Genomic DNA, 18298 nt, shown 5'->3' with positions numbered 1-18298 from the left:
AGGAACGGAGAAAGGGAGACTGCAAGTGGGAGTGAAATGACACGAGTGAAAGGACGAAGAGATAGGCGTGAATCAGAGGTGAAAAGAAGAGGATAGAGAGCGTGTGTGCAGCGACGGTTCCAACGGATGGAAAGAGATCGCGTGGGAAGAGATCGACGACTGCGGAAGACCATGGAAAAGAGCGAGAGGACCCGATCGTGGGATGAAGCTTTCGGGGGTTGTCGGGTTGCCATGGCAGCTACCCCGGCCGGGTAGCAGACCCCAGTCTTGCCGCGGCGGTCGCCGAGTGCGCAACGGCTCTGTTCCTTGTTTCTTTTTCGTCGTCGTCTCCTCGAAGAACGCTCGGTGATATATACTCGGTTCTTGCGTGGCTCGTTCTGCCCGGTTCTGGTGAATTAGTCTAGTGGTTACAAACCCTGGCAAGTGCGCGCGACCGTCTAACCGGATGCCCATAGTTGAACACGGCCGGTTGACAGATAACCAGTAGAATGTAATTCTTCGCCGCTTGTTTTTGCTCGAGTGATCGCCACGCGTGAATACCTGGTCGCGCCAGTTGTCCTTTGATCGAGAAATATCTCTTTCCTTCCCTTTTTCTTTCTTTTCCGCCTGGTTAGAGTGGACCAACGAGATTTGTAAATTGTAATCGTAAATCGGAGATATATCAACGTGAGAGAAATTATACGAGAATCGGTGAATTAATTTCTATGAGAATGATCAACGTCGTTGCTCTGTAGTAGCTTTGTAGAAACGTCTTTATTCATGGATCAAGAGTCGGCTGAAAGTCAGAGAGAAGATTGCGGCCGAGATTGTAAAGTCGAGGAAACGCGTGGCTAAGGGAAGCTCGCTAAGTGTCTTGGAAAGTTACAAACTAAACGATCTCGGGGATGAGGAATCACTGTCTTCTGAGAAATTTGTTGACGTACGTGGAGTATAATATCTGCGTTCAAGATTCTTTTTGTAGGTTTCTTGATTAAATATTTGGAAATCTTTAGCCATGATTGAGTTATTGTAGTGGAAACAAAGGATATGACTCATTTTATTTATCAGAAAGGAAAAATTTAGAAACGACACATGTCGTCTTTCTCTAGGTTTTCCGATTAAATTCATCCTAAAGAGATGATTACGTTGATAGTTTTACTGATGTTGATTTTATCATACAAGATAGAAATATAATTCGTTCCATTTCAGTTAGAGTTCAGAAATTAACATTTTTGTTTTGAGTAATTTAAAATTAGTTTAAAAACGACATATGCAGTGCGAACTCTACTTCCCTTTTCTTCGATTTCCTGGACAAATACAATAAATTCCGCATGTGCAAATACGTTATTAGTTATATTGGATTAGTGGTATTAGAAGTAAAAAATATAACTTGTTTTATATGATTAGAGGCCTAGAGATTAATAACCTCTTTGTTTGTCAAAATTTTTAAATATACATGGAGCATAATAAACTCTGCGATTTCATAGTTACATATCCGCATTCTATTACAACTATTGCATCAATAGATTTATCCTAGGAGTGACGAGTATGACTTGTTCCATGTCAATAGAAGAGTCTGTTTTTCAGGATTTTCGAAATGAAACGTGCAATATAAAATCGGCTCTCGAGAGTTTAGTGTTTGAATCGATAGATATGATTGTGTTGTTAATTTTAGCGGCGATTTTGTAATAAAAGTGAAGAATACATAGCTGGTTTTGCACAAAGTTTGTTTGCCAGGATTTTGGAGGATCAAAGTTCGCGAAATGCTTCGAATCTTCGATATTTGTTTTCGTTAAGCTGCCTGATAGTTTCACAGGAGTTTTAAATTTTACTTCAAAAGGAGGAAGGAAGGATGTTTTTATTGGTGTTTGTTGGTATCGCACTTTATGCGACTATTTACTCGAGTTTGTAGAACAGACAGGGTATGAAGAATTAACAGGATTCGATTGACCTGGATTCGTATGACGAAGATAGCTGATGGGATCCCGTTTCTTGCTTTTACGGACGACCCAAGATTCTTTTTCTCAGTTTGCAAATCTGAGGTTGTATCTTCGGCTTGATTTCGTAGAAATGTGAACAATTCTATCTTTCGGTGGATTTTCACGTGATGTAAAAATATTTGAAATTTTAAGAATTAATGGGAACTCTCGTCATATTCAGAATCTGGCAGTGAGTTTCAAGTTCTGTTTGAAATATGGTCTTGTTTTGTTATAAGACGTCAGGTTCCATGGAAAAATTAATGGAACTATGGCCACATCCAGAATCTGACAGTTGGAAAATTTTTTAATTTTTTAATTCGTAAAATGTTAGCGAAATTTAAGTATCCTAAATTTCTGTAAGTAAGTTTCTGTTTGAAATATTTTCTTGTTATTTTAGAAGATGTCTGATTTAGAGGGAAGAGATTATTATTATAGTGAACACATTATTATAAAATGTCAGATGTTGCTAAGTTAAATACTATGCATGCCATGTAAAAGAATACAGCACAGCAATTAAATACTATTTATATAATCATATAATATTACGTAGATACGAATTTTGAAAATATCACTTTTTAATGTATAATGAAAAATATATCTGGTCGAAAAACTACGCTCACCACTGTATATATTGGAATATTGGAATATAATTGAAAAAATTACAAAAATTCTGAACTTTTTCCGCTTTCCGGATACTCTAAGAATTTGGACACATTCGTATCGAGTGTATGAACGCGTTTCAGTACAGTGTCAGCTAATAGATAAATAAATTAGGTTGACTCTTGCTCCCGTTGATGATTTTCCATCGACTCGAGCGTTCCTAATACTCGTCCCGCTAAATCGCCACGCGGATCTGCCGCGACAAACAATTTTCGCGCGACGACGCCCTGTCGCGTCGTCAGGATGGCTCGTTTACTTCCGTTAACAAGTTCACGCCGCGTCCTCGCGTGATCTCGTTCACGGGAGTCTTGCGAAATAGAGGTGAGACTAGTTGAGAAATGCGATCCTTCGTTGGCGCGGCTTCGTCGACGCGAGATAAGCGGAAGAACGTAATTTTGAAAATTGAAGTAGATTCTTCCGTTTCGTCTTTCTCTTCTTTCCCTCTATTTTCTGTCTTGATCTCACGTGTCGAGAATTCGTGTTAAGCTCCCTGAATACTTCTGATCATCTTTCGTTGATTTTATAAAAAAGACGACACTTCGCATTTTTGAGTCTTTATACGTTTTTCGAGTGAAGACCAAGGAATTACACGAAGTGAGAAAGAAAAGAGATCTAAGAATTTTTTCATGTTTATAGTAGGTGCTTGCCAAAAGGAATGGAAAATACTTTATGACGAAATGTCGATGTTATACATATGAGTTTGTTTTTAGATTTGAGAGATATGTTTGATGTCTCCTATTTCCATTTTGATACGAGTGGCAGCCGCGGGTCATAGATCGACGTACATGTTCAAATACATATTCCTTCGACGTCTCGTGTTGCATGGCGTTTTTAAGTAAACTAAGATATCAGAATAATGCTAGTAGTGACTGAAGTAAACTAGTCCAGAATAAACTGGACTAACTGTTCTGTTCTTATTTTATCAAGCAGGAAAAATCAAATTTATAAAATTATGGAGCATTAGAATGATTGTTAATACACGGTATATATTTCAATACTTTACAAGGGCAAGACATTAAAATCTATCATTTTAATCACATATGGAACCAAATGAATCATTTTCATTTGCATATTTTTAAAACATATAACGTTTACAAATAACTGATAACTGCGGATTTAGCATACACACGCGGACGACAGAAATTAACTGATCATGATATTTAAACTTTCAATTCCATTATTGAAATTCACGTACAAGGATATTAATCAGGTTATGAAGCACAATATTGCAAGAATTATGGAACAATATACTAAGTAACATAATAATTTTTATCCCTTTGAATATTTCTCACAATTTTTAAAGATATGAGAAATTTTTACTCACGAAGTTTGTATTAGGTTGTTCCAAAAGTTCCTTTCGTTTCATAAGTGAAATAATAGATGCACAAAATTTTTTATTTTATATTATTTTACGGATTTATGTATGATCCATTTTATAGTAATAGAATAAAATGGATCAAACGTAATTCAATAAAATAATATAAAACAAAAAATGTTGTGCATCTACTACTTTCTTATAAAACGAAAGGAATTTTTGGGACAACGTAATATGTCATACAGAACTCTGTTATTATTTTTTTTTTTTATTTGGAAGGATACGATATTTCAAGGTCATCTTCATTTTTTCAAATAGTATGCTATATCTTCTTTTATAAGCAATGAAATTGTGAGTGTTTGGATGACTTCGACGAATTTCAGTATTAGTTTAAAAACATTCATTCTTTAAAAACCTGTAACAGCCACCGGAAGGAATTCGTTATTGGAAAGGACAGAAAATTAAAAAAGATGTTCTGAAATTCATTGTTAGCAAAAAGATATTAAAAGAAATGGCGCATATGCTGTTCAATAAAATGCCAATTGTGTGACAATATATCGGCTTTAAATTTTCCTCAGTTATCGCTACGAATTTTCTGAATAAACTAATATATTTCTAAGAAACCATATTATAATACATAAGTGGATTGCGGATATTTATGCATTTATGAGTTTAAAGATATGCACAAATATAATATGTAAAAGACATAGTCCTTCTTGTAACATTCAATAAGAGAAACAGATTTGTATTTAAGATTTGTATTTTCTCTAGTCGTCTATCTAAAAAATATAGATTCCCACGAACACGACAATCTACTTATGAGATAATCTAATAGTAATATGTACTACACAATAACATAGAAATCGTGGCTCACTGAATTCCCAAATGGAACGCAACACCAACTCAGTTTTCCCACCCGAACCTCGGAAACTTTGCAAATACACGATCATCCCTTCAGCGGTACCCCGGAGCAGTCGCGAAAAGAGTTTCGTGAGACACAATCTCCAAAAAACGATTCTCCACGGCGAATATTCCGCGGAGCTCTCTTCGCGCCGGTTCTTCTCGGTTTCTTCGCTTTTGCAACCAGTTGCTTCGCGTGACGTTTCGTTTTTTTCCCGAAGCCTTATGTCGCGCCTGTTTCCTCAGCGGCTTCGTAGAAGCGTCGCGTTCGCACGCTTTTTCTCGAGAGGAGCGAACCTCCATTCTTTCCATCGAACGCACACACGTTCGATAGTCGCCAGTCGATCGTAATTCTTTCTCTGGGAGACTTCTCAGACTTTTTACACCGGTGCCACGGAGATTTTCACGAGACGATCGCCCCGAGGCTCGATATCGGGCCTGATATCCACTTGATATCGATCGTTGACTAGAAGCTAGTGTCGTGTTCGCCAGAAGCACGTGGAGTCGATGGATTGATTGGCAACGGTTCAACCACGTCGTAAATAAAACGTACGTGACAGTGAGCCTCTAGCAATGTCTGGATAAATAGCGACCTCTTGTTATCTTTCTAGACGTTTCCTATCTGATTTCTTTCTTCATTTGTTCTTACTTTTTAGCTGGCTCTTTTCGTTTATAGGAAGGGAATGTTGATTTGAGGATCTCTGGTTTCTGCGACCGAAAGATAGCTTAGGTTTGAAAGAATTTTAGGTGGAATGAAGAAACTTCATCTTAGAATAACAGTAAAAGAATTATTTTTTAATATCACGAACATATATTCAATGAATATCATAAACAAATGTTAGAAGTCGACTTTATGTAGAGAAATTAAAGAAATTAATGCGAAACTTTATTCGTTGTATTTTTTGCAAGAAAGTGTAAAAATACAATCGTCTTCTTTTTATAATCATCTTTGTAAACTTTCTTGTAATTAGATTCTTATAGCCCTCTACATTAGATACTGCGTTACCTTTTCATGACAAAGCAACGAGCAGTCGTTTGCGAATTCTCGCGTTCGTGAATGGTGAATTTCGAATCACGGAGTTTAATATCAACAGATTCTTACTGTTCCATCTGTTACTTGTGAAACCTGTTAATCGTGCAAGTGTTTGGCGAAAGAGCTGATATCTGCGAATAATTTCAGCTTCTGAGTATGTGCCCGACGTTGAAAATTGTATCTCTGATCTTTCAAACGACCGTGACCGATATCAAACGTTAATTGGAATTGAATTCATGTTAAAGACTTTAATTAACGTGCGATTAGGATACCACAGTGATATTTTGCCAATGAGAACATGTGCAGTGAAATTACAGTGCGGGGAACCGACCAGTCAAAGTGAAGGAATGTAATATATCGAAATGAATGGGAATGATATGTATTTTAGTTTTATTTTTCGTCGATTTCGTTGGAAAAGTAAATGATAAGTGGGTGTTGCTGAACGTCGCAAAGTGATAATTAGAGATTCCAATGAGTATTTACGAGGATATTTGGAAAATAGTTTGAAACCCAAGCGCGAAATATTACGTGGAAATAAGGTAAAGTATTGGCAAAATTTGAAAACTTCTGAAGTATATATATAGATCAAGATAAACTAATTTTAGTACCGTTGGCTATTAATTATAAATAAAATAATGACTTCTTTTACTATTTTATGTCATTTCCTTTCCTAAATTTTGCTCATTTTTGTATCAAATATTTTTAATTACATATATACAGAGTATTTAAAAGACATTCGGATAGTTCCATATTAATGCTAATTGATTCTTTGATTAATACTCAGTGCATTTCAGCCCTTTCTTCCCAACATAAATTTCAGTTAATGCAAACATGCGAATTTCAATGTAAAAATTTTCCTGGCATATCTAAGTAATTCTCTACAAAATTTTTTTCGCATTTTACAATTTTACAAAGGGAATAGCAATTTTCTATAGTTGGTTTTGCAAGCTCTACCATTTCTATTGCGAATTTAAATCGAAAATTTACATCCGAGCAATCCTTGAAAAAAATTGTAACAACGCAATAAAATAAAAAGCATATGAAAACTTTCTGCCAGGTACTTTCATGAATAACAGTATTTCAGCGAACTGCAACCGTAACGATTTTCACCAGAGAAGCTATCGAACCGTAGAAGTCTAAACCAGGAATATCGCGAGTTTCGATCATGTTAGACCGGCTCGGCAATCGAGCGCGACAAGACTGATATTCTAGGGTGATTAATTCGACGGATTCGAAAGCAAATAGCTGCGCTTCCTCCCGATACCACCTGGGGATCCCAACTCGTTGATTTTTACGCAGCCCGCCGCAATTTCATTCTTTCTGCCTCAAACAAGATCGTTCCCGCTTTTTATAGATTCTCGATAATTAAATCGATCGTGAATCACTTCGAACTGAGTTTCGGATTTCAAGCTCGATGATTGCTTGCCGTCGAATTAATTAGAATACCAAAATGTGCTAGTTACCGAGCTATCACTGTTACATGATTATTTGTTCGATTATAACATAGATGTCGTACCTATCGATTTAAATAATTAAACATGATAACAAAATTTCCTGATTCTATTTGACTTCGAAGAGCCCAAACTCGATTATTTTTATGTTAACCCGAAATTTTATTATCCTAACTTTATTCCGATACAATCTTTCGTACTAAGATATTAACGAGTTCAAGACAAATAATGAGAACATCCACTACTTACTATTATTAAGCGAATGCGCTGAAGTTTCATAGAATTTGGAACGAAATTTTAAGGAATCAAAGTTTTAACTTAGATTGTTAATATTCTATTACGCGAATAGTAAGTTCCTTAATTTCTTTGTGAGTCTGGAGTAAGTTTTGTGCCTCCAAATATATTCTCGAATATTTTCTCCCATTGGAAAACAAGAAGAATGATTAAAATGACAATTCATTTATGGAAATCACGCAGTGATTTAAATAACAGACTTTTCGAAATTGTGATCTTTATTATGTATTTTGTAACACTTTTGGGAAATATAAAGTAAATTAACAATGTTGTAGATTGATGTATACTAAATGTAATGTTGGAAGAACATTAGTAATTTCATAGAACTAAATTAAAGTACATAAAATATCTCGATATTTTAAAAATACAAAACGCCTGAAAAAGTATCTTGAAGTTTATTGTTAAATTTCGGTTAGATCGAATGTTAGGATCAGCTATGTTTTGAGAACATGATTGTAATACGATATGAAATTAGACACACTCTAAACCTAACCGATATAGAGAGATTTCTCATATTAAAAGTATGTTAAAAGCATATTGAATGCAATATGTAATTCATTTTGTCACATTCGTTTTTTACAGCACATGTGCTTTAACCTTTTTTCTTAAAACTACACTCGACAGTTCGACGCCAAAGATACAGAATCCCGATTCCTTGTAGTGAAATGATTCATCCGATCTGCTCGTTGATCAACTCTATCAGAGTCGCGTACCTATGGCAGCCGTAATTAGAACGCGTAATTACAGTTTCAGCCCGTTAGTGGGATTAACGATTACATTCTCATCGTGGCAGACAATAAACTGTTTTACAGATTACACGTTGTGATTCGAGAAACAACTCGTGCTTACGCGGAATTGATGCACTCCTTTTGTTTCGTGTCGGTGTCACTGGAATGTGCCTTGAACGCTTATGTCCGACCATTCACGTCCCTATTCTACTTACTTGCATGCGTTCCTCATAACGCATCATGATTTTGTACGTTACTTTCTTCTCATCTTGCTTTCCGTTTATTTGTTACTTATTTATTATCGTTCATCATTTTCAGTTTTAATAACAGAATCGTAATCTAATTGATACTTTTTTTAATTCGTAACATGCCATATACTGCACGTAGAAGATCCTCTAGGGAAAATTTATCCCTATAAGTTTTCAAACATTCGCTCAGTGCATAAAGATTTTAGATAAGCTCATGTAATCCAAATATCTATGGATGTTTGAACTGCACGTTAAGCTCACTGTTCACGCGTTGTCGTAAGAACCGAGAGAGAAGCCGGAAATTTTGGTTCACACGGTGTACGTCAACCTCGTAATAATAATCTGTCGCTGAAAGATATTTGTTCATGCACTTTGTGACTACGTTTACTAGAGAAAATCGAGCTACGTTATTATTAAACTAACAATGGGCTTACGTACTCACTTTGTAGTAAAATTAAAATACATTTCCGTTTATAAGCATTAAGTTTATTTCTCAGAGTAGGATCAAGTAATATTTTGAAAAAATTCCTAACAATATGAAATGTTCACTTTAATAATTTTGGAATTATTTATTTGCTATCAAGTCTGCTCAAAGTCTGAAAATGACGAAGTTGCTACGCCATGCTTCTAAAAGTAAAACTTCAAATTCGTCTTCTTCTAAATGTTTAACGTTTTCGTAGCAAAGAAGAAGCTTTTAAAAATCCACTTTAACGTTACTAATATATTATAATGCAATTTTTGTTATATTTTTTAAGCATCAAGTTTTAAACACTAATTTTTAGAAAATAAAATGGTGATAATATTACGCTGTTCTTAGTAATTGCAACTATCAATAACTAAAACTGTGTAACAGCTAAAAACTTATTTTTTCTTCCAACTACATAAATAATCGTCATTTTCCTAATAAGTCCTGAAATCCAGTCGCAACCATGTTAATCGTAGAAGAAATATAGGTATAACTAAGTCGAAATAAAAAAAATGTTACTTGTACACTTGATTTAGTTACAAAAGAAAATCTAGGCAGGGTCTAAACAAACTAATCTTAAAAAGATTTGAGCCTAATTAAGGATAATGAAAGAAATGTATATGTAATTAAGGTAATGATGTAAAATCTAAACGTAGTCGAACTAATCGTAAAAAGCTGAATTTTCACTTTCGCAAGAAGGAACGGGCACTTCCGTCCATCAGATTTCTATCTCTGAAAGCTTTTCATCCGGATCGAGCTGAAGAGTTTCGCGACGTAGCAAGCGAATGAAAAACGCGGCGAGAAATTCATTCGGAAGGTCCTGGGAGATCCGTTCAACCGACTCGATCGTATTTTGTCGTCACTGGTATTCTTTTCTATCGTCGTGCGAGTGCCGTGTGCGGTGAATTCCCCGTGAAAGTATCTCGAAATGATATTATCGTGAGGAAGCCGTCGAGATTTTATCGGTCCACTTACTTCCAACAAAGACACGCTGCTGCCTTTTTCTCTCTTTTTCTTTCGCGAATCCAAGCTTCATATCGAACGAAGATGTTTTCGGTTGGAATTCGTTTCGCACGAATCTCAGCATTCGTCTGAGAAAACGTCGTTGAATACTACACGTGAGTCGCGTGAAACTTGTCGCCAAAGCTTATGAAATTTTAACTAATATTGTCTCTTTACGTTTTTCTTCAATGGCATACATTGTTAGATTGGAATCTGTTCTTAAAATAACAATAAATAATTTTTACGTTAGCAAGAAGAAGTAGAACATAATATACGATTTGGCGGTAAGCATCCATTGATGCTTTGTTCTTGTTTCTTTGTACTTGATGTATTTACATAGCAAATAAATTTAATATATAGCTAAATTTGAAGTTGTATTTCTTTTGATTAAATTACGTTTAACGTAAATTTAAGTTTGTGGAGGTAAATTAAAAAATTCGATATTAAACGAAACAGTACGATGTATGTATTCCTGATTTTTGTTGACAAACTATAGACGCATATTTCAGAAATGAAAATAAAAAGAGACACTATGTTATTTTATTTTATTATAAAGTTGCTAGATTATAAACAGTATTTATAAACTTCATCTTTAAACAAATGTTTTAAAATTATGCATATTAGATTATAATTAAATTTTTAATGGATGTAGACTTTATCGTAATATGGAAATTTAGCGCAAAGATAAATAGAGCTCAATCTTTTTACAGATGAATTTATTTACCTCAAAAGGATATATTTTCTATTTCTTTAAAGAAAATATTTATATAGATATATTATATATTATTTTGTAACTTTAACTACTTTTGAAAAGAGTAACGCACACTGTCACTCTTTTAATATAACGAGGACAACAAGAGATTAATTTTTTAAGAGAATTAATTATCTTAAAAGATACGAATTAGCTTACTCCTTTAGGAAAATCATTTTATGGGAGAATCAGGAGTTAATCTTTGAGTAAGGGGCAATTCAGTAATCTACTCCCATCTATTATTCGTCATAATACGGCCTAACTGCTTTGATGAAACGTAAATACGGGAGGAGGAGTGTTACGAATTTTGTATAGTGAACAGGAAAGTTAGCAGAGACTAATGGAGTGAGTCATTTGTGTCCAGACAACCGCACACGACCTGTAAATTTGTGTTTCGATCAAGTTGCCCGCAGCAGTTTTTATCGGTACCGATTACGCTAACGTAGAAGTTAAAAGATAGTTCAAACGAGTAAACTACGTAATGTCGAAAATAAAAAGTATACAAAATTGTAAACAGGGCGTTAAATATTTTCATTAGATGGGAACGATCTGCTTGAAAGTGGACATACTGATTAAGAAACATTCGTTGCCCGAAATCTAGAGTTTGTAATATCTCTTCGTACGATGAAAACATATAATTTTTGTTATTTTCATTTACACCGATTCGTTAGAAATTGGGTACACAATATATGTTGTAGAATAACGTACAAATTTTTAAACCGTATCTCTATCTTCCAGTAAACCGAGGGACACGTATTTGCTGTAGTAGCTACAACAATTATGCCAAATCGCTAAATCAGTCTCAAAAAGCATCCGCACTATACTCCAACAACATTGTTTAATGCGGCGGTTCAGCCTGGCTTCCGCGGTCTTGGCTGGTGTAAGCCGCATAAAAAATGGCCCCGCATAAAATAACAATCGATATCGATTTATGCAGATTCCGCCAGTGGGATGAGTATGATTTATGCGAAATTCCCGGTGAGACAGATTCGTTGTACGCTCAATTACAGACAGACCAAGCTAAATAATCGAAAGGAGGGGCTGAGATTGGGAAAGGATCGAAATGGATAGAGACAGAGAGCGAGCACGATTGCTTCCTCAAACTAACAAGAGATTAAAACAATTGCTAGACGACGAATGCGGTCAGATTGCATTTGTGTTTGTGTAACATTAGCATATTTATGAAGAGGGAATATTCAGCGATGCGAGGAGGTGCGGGGCAGAGGTAGGTGGATTTAATCGATCTTTGACGAGCAATACGTTCATCCAACGATTCCCTGTCCGTTCGAATAATTAATTTGACCGGTAATTCGGAATTGAATTTCAGCGAAAGTTTCATGGCAGGTGGGGAATCTTCACTTTTTCTACGCTGCTTTGATAAAGCTTGATAAGAGTACTTGGCGATGGGGCAACGTTTTTATTTGCATACCGCGCAAATTATCTTGTCGAGTGACAGGAAAGTTAGATTAAAAATTATGTAAATAATGTTTGACTGCTTCAGAGCGATATGTTGAACGAGGAAGTTTTTTTAGTGAAGGTAGATATCTTTACTATTGAAGATTATTGAAAGAAGGAAAGGGAAACATAACTTTTTATTGTGATTTTCAACAAGATAAGGTGAAAAGTTTAAAGAAGAAAATTCTACGAGAAATTAATCGAATTGTTTAAATTTTGAATTATATTATCGTTGTTTTTTTACTACAGTTTTATTTCTTAGATATATAAAAAACTGTTTAAATAACATAAATGCATATAGATTCTAAGGGACACGCCAGTAGAGTATTGATTGAAAAAAAAATGATTTTTTATATTTTCAACTATAGCGAAAACTTCTATATTATAAAATTCATTTTGGCTAAACGTTACGTTTCAATTAAACATCTACAAATTACTAGAATCCATAAATTTGTTTTCACTGCAAAAGAAAATAGCGTTTGAGTAGAACCAAATTGAAACAGAATGTCTGCAAGAGCAGGAAGAATAAATGGTAAAATAAATAAAGCTTTGATAAAAATACAAAATACGATTCGTTCGTCCAAACAATTGGAAAAGTTCTTATAACGGATATAAAAATAATTCTTTTTGATTTGTTCCTGAGTAAACGTACCATCTGTCTCTTATCGTTTCTTTCAATAGACACTTGGGCACGTTTTCTCATAGAAGTTCACACATGTCCTAAGATCCTGAGATTTTCTTCTATTTGTCGATCACAGTTTTCACTTTCTTCTTTTCAGTTCGATATAACGATTCATAACATAAGTATATACTCGAAACATAAAAATGTATAACATAGGATAAATCATAAAAACACTTTGAATATTGAATATGTACATATAAATTATTTTAATCCGATTTATTGAAACAGAAGAAAGTATAGATCAGACACATACGCTTTGGAGCATAACTATAGCACCACTGATACTTTTAACATTTTCGAACTTTAAGAAAATAATTTGAAGAAGTCACTTGCATAATATAGAAGAGCGTTGCTGATGCTAACAGATTACAAGCGAAAATCATCGAAGTTGTCTATGCATATGTCAAGATATAATCAGAAACTGTTTTACCATTGGAGCAAGACAATAGCGCCAGCTTCACTTTTAACTTCTTTCAAGTGTCTCTTTTATAAAGTGTTTAGCGAACACAAAGTTTTTCGATTAATTTAGACAATGCTACGCGATAGCTATCTCACCGAAGAAGAACAAGGTGCGATTTTAGCATACAAAGAATAAAAATTGAGAATTGTTGAAATCGCACGTAAACTCGGGCGATTTCATAAAGTTGTACTAAATTTTTACGTGGTCCTACTACGCGTGAAGAAAGCAAGAATGGTGCACCTAAAAAGAAGTTATCTCGCCGTACTGAAAGACAAATTGTTAAAGTTGCGCGCAATACATTAAAAAGTTACATTAAAAAGAAACTGTGAAGGAATGTGATCTCAACCTTTCTGGTTGGACCGTTCAACGTGTTTTTAAACGTAATCCGTACATTACAAAACAAAAAATGATGTCTGCATCTACGTTCTTAAAACGCCACAACGTAGTCAGACTTCAATACGTTCGTAAAAACATGAGTAGAAATTGCAATAATGCAAATTAATTTTTTACATTAATAAATCGAGAGCTAAGTTTATGTTTAATATGCCTTACTTAATTCGCTATTTACCTTCGTAAGGAAGAAAAATACTTCTCTAAGCATAATTCCAATGGAGGAACACTTATCATGTGGCATGCATTCTGCTGCAGAGGTAAGCTCCAATTTGCTTTCCCTACTCCAAAAATGAATAGTGCAGAGATTGATATTGATATTTTGAAAAATAATTTAGTATTTAGTAATTTAATACTTATCAGCAAGATAATGCCTCAATACATAAAAGCTGAGAACTCACAGCATGGCTTGGAAGATTTAACATGAATTTATTCAAACAATCTGTATGCTTCCTAATCGAAAATCTATGAGGTATTATGGTACGGCATATTTATGCAAATATTCAACTTCCAAAAATTTTGTAGTTAAAAACATTTGTTACTGAAGTATAAAATCAAATTTTGTAGTTAAAAACAGTTGTTACTGAAGTATAAAATCAAATTAGGAATTCCGAAAAATTTAATTAAAAGTATGCCTAATCGCATCTTAGAATTAATAGATAAAGATGGAAGTCATACTCGTTATTAAAATTACTTATTTTTATCGCCTACATTATAATTTTATCATTTCGTTGTAATTTAATAAATTGTTATACGTTGTAAATACATTGGTACATATAGATGCTCACCAGAGAAATATTTTGTTTATCATTTTCAAATAAATTCAAATTGCAAATTCAAATGTTCTTTGGAATTTTCTTCATTATGTATAACGTTGCCCAATCGCTTTCATATGATATTGTTAATACTTAAAAACCACTGCATAGAACTCCAGAACGTTCGAAAATTGATGTTGTGGTGTTATTGTTAAACTCCGAAATGTATATCAACTGCATAAAACTCCGTATAATTATGACTCCATAAACTGCATATATATTACTATAATAGCTGCGATACCAAAAACTCCCATATAAAATTATTACAAATTCCAAATTGCCCGAACACCACAGGACGCGTATCTTTTACAACCAAAATCAATATCAAATCACAATCGCAATAGAAAAAATTTCCAGCTGCAATTAATACAAACTGCATCCTCCGTGCTACCGAGACTCGATACGAGCCGCCATCTGGCCAACCCCCAACACCTGTCGATTCGCATCGGGCAACACGATCTCCCCCTATCAGGCTTGCCGCCTAAATGCACCAAACAATCTAGCAGCCACACCTCGATGACCAACGAAACAACCACCACAGTCATAAAACGTTGCAAACGAGCTCGCACAACTCAGCTAGAGGTTTACAGAGTGCAGTTAGCATCATATCGTTTGCGAGGCATCGTCAAAGTATTCGCCGACCGAAGAGTTTTGGTCGATCAATGAAAGGGAGGAGAATGATAATTCCTTTGACGACCGCAATGTTCATCTGGAAGATTGAATCGAGACCAAAGCCAAGAGAGACAGAAAGAGAGAGAGAGAGAGAGAGAGAGAGAGAGAGAGAGAGAGAGAGAGAGGAAGAAAGGGAGAAAGGGAGGTAGGGAGATATGGAGATATGGAAGGAGAGGCTCTCTTCTGAACCCGTGAGATCAAGATCGATTTGCCTGGACACCAAGGAAGAAGGCCAACGGCACGTTTGCGGTTGGTCGGCTCTCTAACCAGCCAGAGTGGGCCTTAAGTGATTGTCGACCAGCGATATGTCCTTTGACCACGACCGGACCAATCTCGTGAGAAGGATATAATCCGTGCAGGCTGGCATGATTCGATTAGAATCGATTCCCACCCTTCCCCAACCTTCGGTACTCCTCCAGCCGCCTGCATCTTCGATTACGGTGCCCTTTGAATCGATGCCAGACGCTAATAGAATGCGAGTTAACCTCGCGACTTCGTAAAAGGGGGAAAAAGAACCCTCCAGTGCTATGGAACGGCAGACCGAGAACTGGGGACTCGGTGGTAGACAGCGTGTACGTCGTTGTATGGGTGAATGCCGATGTTTCTAAGTCTGGTAGAAATAGACGAAGTGTTGGATATAAAGTGATTCGCGCCGCTTGTCTGCGGGTGCAGGAGGGGTTGAATCGCTAGGACATGGAAGGATGGTTAATTGTGATGTGTTGACGCTGTTTTCCTGTGGTAGGTGGTATAGGTACTATTGGAGGAGGAAATCGTGGAGGAGAGTAGAAATTGGAGACTCGGTGGGGGTTAGGTGAATCGAACGAGCTCATGCAATGGGAGGGTATTTAAGGAAATAAAATAACACACAGGTCCTACTTTGGCAAGAAAAGGAGATGTTACATTGATCCTGTACGAAAAAGAATGTAAAGAGATGGATCGATCTAAAGAAAATGTTATCGCGTTTGAGAAAAATTGCAAACAGAAGAGCAGAAGTTGCAAGGAACATCTTTTTTGCATACTTTACAACAAAGACTACATGATGTTTCGATGTATAAGGAAAAGTTTTACAAAATCTCTCCAATTCAGTCTGACAAAAATTTAATTCCAACTTTCATTCGCATACCAACTGCAGGAAACAATTTGATAAATACGAGGAAAGTCAAACTCAAAGGAGTTTGTACAATATACCGAAAGAAAACTACAAACAGACTAAAAAAGATACATTTATAAGAGGTGGAACTTTAAGATAAAGAAGTCATTCCCCTGACAATGCTTGAAAACCAAAATTAGAAAAGTTTTGATACATTTTCTTGCCACGCGTTAAAAACAACTTCGATATAACGTGGCGGTCTTTTTAATTTAATAAGATGCAACAAAAAATAGCGATGGAAAAATGAATAAAAGGATGGAAAATTTGTTCTACAAAAAGATTCTCAAGATTAGTAACATCATATACGTTTAATGACAAAGTACTAGCCGTTTTAGAAATATTCGAGTATATTATAATATACTGCAATGAATATATTCCACCATACTGTCACTGAGCTAGAAGAAACAACATTAAATGATTATTTTACGAATACTTATAAATTCATCTAAACAAAATACGAATAGATCGTAGGTTAATTTAACCCAGTTTTAAAGTGGTGAATTAATTGTGCAGATAGATTTAGCATATTTAAACTATGACCGTGAGCGAAATAGACGCTTATTATAGGAGCTATTAGCTATGTGAGCATGAGATTATCGGATATTATGTGCAAAGGGAGTTCGTCTCTGCCGAAGTTAGGTTAAGTTACACAAGTTTGCGAACTACAGGCTTTGAAGTTGTCCAAACCTATTAAAATGTAACCACACGTTCTCCAGAGATAGAAATTTTTCCCTTATTTTCTGCAACAAATAAATTTAACTGTTTCATTGAATTATTGTAATTCGTTCCCGGTGGCACGAAGCAAGAATCATTTCTTTCTCGCTGATGATTGCCACTGAAAAGTTAGGTACACATATATTACGCAAATATTATTTGTAACTAATGATATTATGTTGACTGGATGTTAGAACTAGTAAACGAAAATGGAACAGACAGGGAAATCAACTACCTGTGATTTTAAATGCTACATTATATGGAAAAATTCATCTAACCTATTCTTCTGTTACTGCTTAGCAAAAAAATTTATTTTCTGTTTTGCAGTATTCTCAGTCTTCAAAAAAGCATCAATTTTTGTACGAACGCACGATTTTAGACGAAAGTAAGGTGTTACGTAAAAATTAAAAGCGTTAGAACCTCCAAATTAGCGTTAAAAGATAGGGAAATATTCCTGAATATGACTGTGTCCAGAGTCACTATTACTTGTGTGATCTCGAATGATTGTAAATGAGCATCAAAGTTTAATAACAGTCCATGTACGAGGGTTAAATTAATTTCAATCTTTTTAAACTGATCTGTCTAAATACAAAGTCTGTGAGGTGTCTTGTTGTATTTCGATTGCTTTCTCTGTTCCTTATTCTTAGATTCACAGCAGAGCAGTTCAAAATCAGGTAATAGCGGTTGTTGCAATGCGAGAGATCGTTCACGCGAATTTTTACTCGACAGCCTTGAAGTGCAACTTAATGCAATTGAGTCTCTTTAAAGTTTAACGACAGTTCGGAAAAAAATAGGAACAGGGGCCTATACTGGATAGAAGAACTGCGTGTTTACTTGATAAAGTTCTACTACAGACTGATGATAGGAACGATGTTTGAAGTTAGCCAAGTTGCTGGGCATGGACACTTGAATTTCCTGATTTGACACTTTCTCGAGATGAAGAGGGCATTTTTCAAAATGGTGAGGTGACCGCATGCGATGTTTAAGTTTCCGACCAAAGATTCGTTGGCAATATAACAAGGAAGCGCGTAGAATTTAAGAAACGGAAAGAGGTATGCTAATGCCAAAAAATTCCGCGTCACTGGGTTGTCCTCGATTACAATCGCACTGTTGCACTGCAATAGCGGTCAATTTATAGGGAGCGTGAATCCACG

General features: G+C 35.4%; 1 protein-coding gene across 4 annotated transcripts in view; it reads left to right on the top strand.

The window, feature by feature from the left end:
• Window positions 1–249: 249 nt before the first annotated feature.
• LOC126923435 (dipeptidase 1-like) overlaps window positions 250–18298 on the top strand; it is a 145146-nt gene continuing 127097 nt past the window's right edge. Inside the window, exons 1-2 of one of the 4 annotated variants that reach the window (XM_050736884.1) lie at window positions 250–490; window positions 735–919. The gene's annotated coding sequence lies outside the window, so the exon portion shown is untranslated. Of the gene's footprint in view, window positions 958–18298 lie in introns of all 4 variants that reach the window. The other 3 variants (XM_050736881.1, XM_050736885.1, XM_050736880.1) reach the window with 3 other exon arrangements.

This window comes from Bombus affinis, chromosome 13 (assembly GCF_024516045.1).
Source record: "Bombus affinis isolate iyBomAffi1 chromosome 13, iyBomAffi1.2, whole genome shotgun sequence".
NCBI classification, from domain to species: Eukaryota; Metazoa; Arthropoda; class Insecta; order Hymenoptera; family Apidae; genus Bombus; species Bombus affinis.
This window is presented reverse-complemented; position numbering and strand designations above follow the sequence as displayed.